The sequence below is a fragment of the Lathyrus oleraceus genome, chromosome 3 (assembly GCF_024323335.1).
Source record: "Lathyrus oleraceus cultivar Zhongwan6 chromosome 3, CAAS_Psat_ZW6_1.0, whole genome shotgun sequence".
Lineage (NCBI taxonomy): Eukaryota > Viridiplantae > Streptophyta > Magnoliopsida > Fabales > Fabaceae > Lathyrus > Lathyrus oleraceus.
The window spans coordinates 129,111,058-129,116,068 of record NC_066581.1 but is presented as its reverse complement, the minus strand read 5'-3'; the positions used below and the strand labels follow the sequence as shown (position 1 = coordinate 129,116,068).

Sequence of the window (5,011 nt, the reverse complement as noted above, 5' to 3'; positions counted from 1 at the left end):
TTTTATTTAATTTAGTAACTAATCAAATATTGATATGTGACATATTAAACAAAATAATAATAAAATAAAAGTAATAGGAATGATTAGAGAAAATGGAGGAATCAAAACTATTCCATTTAAAATTCAACACCATTTAAATAATGATGATTGTACTATAATAAAATAAAGTCAATATTATAAAAGGAATACTAGATTTATTCAATTAAAACTCACCACCTATCAATGATGGGCATGTGGCATTTCATGTTGAATTAAATTTTTTTAAAACCATAGTAGAAACAAGGGATGAAATAAGGTGCGGCAACGTGAGAAAATATGGGAAAGCAAAAACAATAGCGTGTAACCGCAGGGGAAAACAAGAAAAAAATACGCTCAACACCGTTCTTCAAAAGCGATTAGGTTCGGTTTACTTGTCTGTTTTGATTCAGAATTTTTCCGACGCAAAATTTTTCCAGTGCAGAACTTTTCCTTGTGCAGAATTTTTCCGATGCAAAATTTTTCCAGTGCAGAACTTTTCCTTGTGCAGAACTTTTCCGAGGCATAGTTTTTCCGCGTGCGGAATTTTTCCCGTGCAGAATTTTTACCGGTGGAGAATTTTTCCGCGTGCATAATTTTTCAATGCAAAATATTTCTAATGCAAAATTATTCTGTGTGCAAAAATTTTCCGGTACAACTTTTTTTTTGCATTTCAAGTCAGTTTCAGTTTAATGGTTCTCGTTCTTGCATCTTTACGGTTTTGGCATAATTACAGTTCAAATTATATGTGATTCGGGGCTGACTTTGATGCAAACTTTTATTCGAACACAACAAACATTCAACTCTTTAATGATAAATAAAATGAGAATTTGTCGATGGAATTAAAGAAAAATATAAATTTCGCTATTGCATGTAAGGTGCTCGATAGAATGTTTCAACCAATTCGGAAGCGGTAATATAAAATACGGAAAAGGGAGGTGAAATATCTTACCAATGGAGTGGAGGTTTGCTTCGGTTAGGCTTGAGAGTCGTCGAGGAATTTACCAACGAGAAACTCGGAAAACTTCAAAGTAAGCTCCTTTAATCCAATTAATCTCCAAGTTCTTGATGAATATATGATTGTAGACGATAATGATTATTCTTGAATGGAAAGCTTTGATGAATTATTGTTGAATATTGATGATGCTTGAAACTTTGTTGAATTAAACTTTAGATGATGAATATGTTGGTGAATTTTTTATTGATGAAAATAGGATATAAATGTTGAACCTTTATGGAATATTGATCCAAGCCCTTGAATTCTTGATAGAAGTAATGCTGAATTTTGTGAATGATGATGGAAATGTTGCATTTTGGATAAGTTTAGAATGAAGATGGTTATGAAAAAATAGTAGGAGTTTATTCTCAATTAAATGGAGTTTTCAATGATGAAACCCCATCGACTTGGTTTATGAGCTTTAGGTGATGGTGATGAATTTTGATATGATAACTTAATAATGAATTCATGGTTTTTTGAATAATGAAAAACAATAGATTTTTATAGTTTTTAAAAGGGAGAGGTAATTATGGATGGAATGATTTTAGCCCTAGGATAGTGATTCTAGGGAAAATCTTATCAAGGATTGAGAATGCTCCCCAAAATCATAGTTATGATTTATGTTAGTTTGAAAGTCAGTAGTTGGTTAAGCTTTGATTTGGCCTAGAAGTGTTGGAATTTTAGAGAAGTATCAAGTTAGGATGTAAGACAAAAGGTCATTAATGATAAACTTGAATTTAAATGCTTTGGGTTAATGCTTTTGACTATTTTTTTGATGAATTAATCATGGATGAAAGTTGTAGGATTAAGTTCTTCCATGGCCACTGAAAAATGCTTTTACATGTTGAAAGATAGACTTTTAAATGGTGTAAACTCATGAACCAACTTTTGATTTTTTTTGTCATAGAGTTGCTTTGAATTGTATTGAAGAAACCATAATTTTACTTAACAAAAATGCATAATTTTCCTTTTGTTTCTCAAGTTTTTCATGACTTTTCCATGACTTTTTAATGATTTAACTTCATGATATGGTAGCTTAACTTGATCCTCCTTTTTCCTTGTAGAAAAGTGATCATTATAGTGGAAGAATAAGCAAAGGACAACAATGAATACATGAAGAAAAACCATGGAAATGGAACCTTGAAGGATAGAAGACTTGTTGAAATGCTACATGTAACATAATCATGAACTCTTAGGTTTTCCAATGAATGATGATGACCCTTTGGTCAAATCTTTGTAGAATAGGTGTAGGAAATTTCAAGAGTCAAAATCGAGTCAATGGTCAATAGTTGACCAAAAGTCAATTGTTGACTAAAAGTCAACTATACCAAAAAAAATTAGTTTTTTCTTGTAATTGATCCCTTTCCCTGCAATAAAGCTTATGATACTTGCAATGTATTCCAATTACTCATGAATGAAGTGAAGGTAGAGAAAAACAAAAAAGGGGGTTTGAATTGTTTTCTCAAAAAATAAAAACTTTTAGCAGCGCTACGCATACAAAGGTAATAACAAACAACACAAAAGTTTATCCTGGTTCGCATGAAAATCAAAGCTACTTCAATCCACCCTGCCAAGGTTTTTTCTCCTTCAATAAGGACTTAATCCAATAATCTAGAAATATTACAACAAACATCTAAGAGTTCAACAATCTCTTAGTCCTCTCAAGTCTGCAGACTTCACAAGTCACTTGAGAAATTACAACAACTATTGAGAGTTGCAAGAGTGTGTTAGATGCTTCTAGATAAGCAAGATAAACACAATTACAATCAGATGATTAATGATCACACTATTGTAGCGGTGTATTCGTCGCTATATGATCTATCGATTAAATCATAAGCAAGGTATACAAAGATTTCGAGTCGCCACCGCACTTTTATTTATCCAAAGGACTGGCTAAAAAGCGAACAAAAGCCTAAGAAGTTTTACGCGTAGAAAACTAATAAAAAGATCAGAGAGTCTGGGTAAGGGGTAAATTACGCAATGGGAAGGTGTTAGGCACCCACTACGTCCTAGGTACTCCTAGGGAGCCCTTTTCACACTTGTTGTATAAAATTGTTATTTGTTATGACATAAGTATTGTGCAAACATGATTGGGATGATGAGAAAAGAATATACAATTTTTATTGGGTTTGAACGGATGAACCCGTTGCCTACGTACCTTCCATCAAAGGTAAGGATCAAAACGCCGTAGTTCGGCTAAAAGATTTCCAAAAATTAGTGGATTCAATTTTAAACACAATCCCTAAGGTCTTACGTTATCCACGGGAGAAAACTCAACCTTATACAAACAACAAGTCCACCATGTGAGAACAGCTTCAACTTGCTAGTGAGGGGTTAACCCTATAATAAGCAAGGAAGACTTACAATTCAATCAACTAAGGACAAATAGGTGAGATTAACATCAACCAACTAGGATAAATCAAACCTAAGGCTAATGTATGAAAACTTAACAAGAATGGACAAAGCCACAAAAACATTGAATGGGTGAAGTTAATTGATTATGAGTATTCATGAAAGTAGGTCAAAGTATGATTAAGATTAATTCAAAGAAGTATTATGAAATGGAGTTTGAAAAAAGTCAAGGACTTGGGTCCAGGTTTTTAATTTGAAAAGCATGAAGATGTTTGCACAATATCTATCTCAAGTTTGAAAGTAATGTGTGAAAAGGTTTAGGACATAATGGGGATGAATGGATGAAGATGGATTGTAAAACTTCTTTGGAGGTTCACCTCTTGAGATCATATAGAAGATGATTCAAGTGTGTCCTTTGGAATGGGCAATGAGCAATAATCAAAATAAACAAACAAATGATACCGGATGCCAATCAATGGTCTTACTCCAATCTCACAAACAAAAAGCGGATACCGGATACCAATAGGTGGATTTACACCAATCTCCTAAAACAGAAATGGATATCAGAGGCCACTCAATGGACTTATACTAATCTCCTCAACAAAGAAAATGAAAGTGGATACCGGATGCCAATCTGTCTGGACTTATACCAATCTCCAACAAAGGAAGCAAACACTTGGATGTCAGATGCCAATCTATCTGGGCTTACTCTAACCTCCAACATATGATCATAGGAATACAAATGCCAAATTACACGGACTTACAATTGTATCCTCACATAAACAAACAAAAGCAAAATATGATCACAGGAAAGCAAATGCCAACTTACAGGGACTTACAATTGCATCCTCACATGCAATCAATCAAATGCATCAAGCAAAGATAAGATGAGTGGCCAATGAAATGGTCTTACAACTCACTTCCATATCATAGAAACAATGTCCAAAGGAATGGTCTTACAATTGTTCTCAATGGGGAAAACAACAATGATAATGTCACAAAGACAAATGAGATGATCATGCACTAATGAGCAATTAATGATGATAAATGCATAGAGCATGCAAGCAAACATGTGCATATGAAGCAATCAAATCAATCAATGAAAGCATTCAGCACACACTATAACCAAACAATCAGGCTCACACCAAAGGGTTAGGCATTTAAGCCAACTGGAATAGGGTTAATGGTGCTCTTAACCTTGCCATTAAGGGGCTAAGGTGAAGCAGATGAAAGGATATGAGGGGTGTGCCTCATGGCTCTTATCCCTGGTCAGGGAGAGCATTTGAATACCAGAAGGTGTGGGAGTTCAGAAAGTAGGAACTCTCTCCACAGATAAGACTCTATAGATCTTGGGCTTGAATCTCAATGCTACAACCATGTAATGGGAGCAAAGAGAAGACTCACAGAATAGTAGGAGATAGGTTGCTTATCTCTTGGGTTCTACCAATTGCCTTATTTGAAGGACTTTTCCTGCTTGGGACAAATGTAAACACACACAAGCATTGCCTCTTAAGGAGGACTTCAGACAGTTGCCTGGCCAAGTAACAGGCCAGGTCTTCCAGACTACATGAAGAAAAGGGATTATACCTCAATGCAAATTGCTATTAAAGCAAAGCAAAGCAAGTTCTTAAAGAACTAAGCAACTAA

At 34.5% G+C, this 5,011-nt stretch overlaps 1 long non-coding RNA gene across 1 annotated transcript; it reads left to right on the top strand.

The window, feature by feature from the left end:
• Positions 1–286: 286 nt before the first annotated feature.
• On the top strand, positions 287–2,281 carry LOC127128981 (uncharacterized). The gene is made up of 3 exons (XR_007806106.1): positions 287–399; positions 894–1,046; positions 2,077–2,281. It is a non-coding gene; the product is annotated as an uncharacterized LOC127128981 (long non-coding RNA).
• Positions 2,282–5,011: the final 2,730 nt, after the last annotated feature.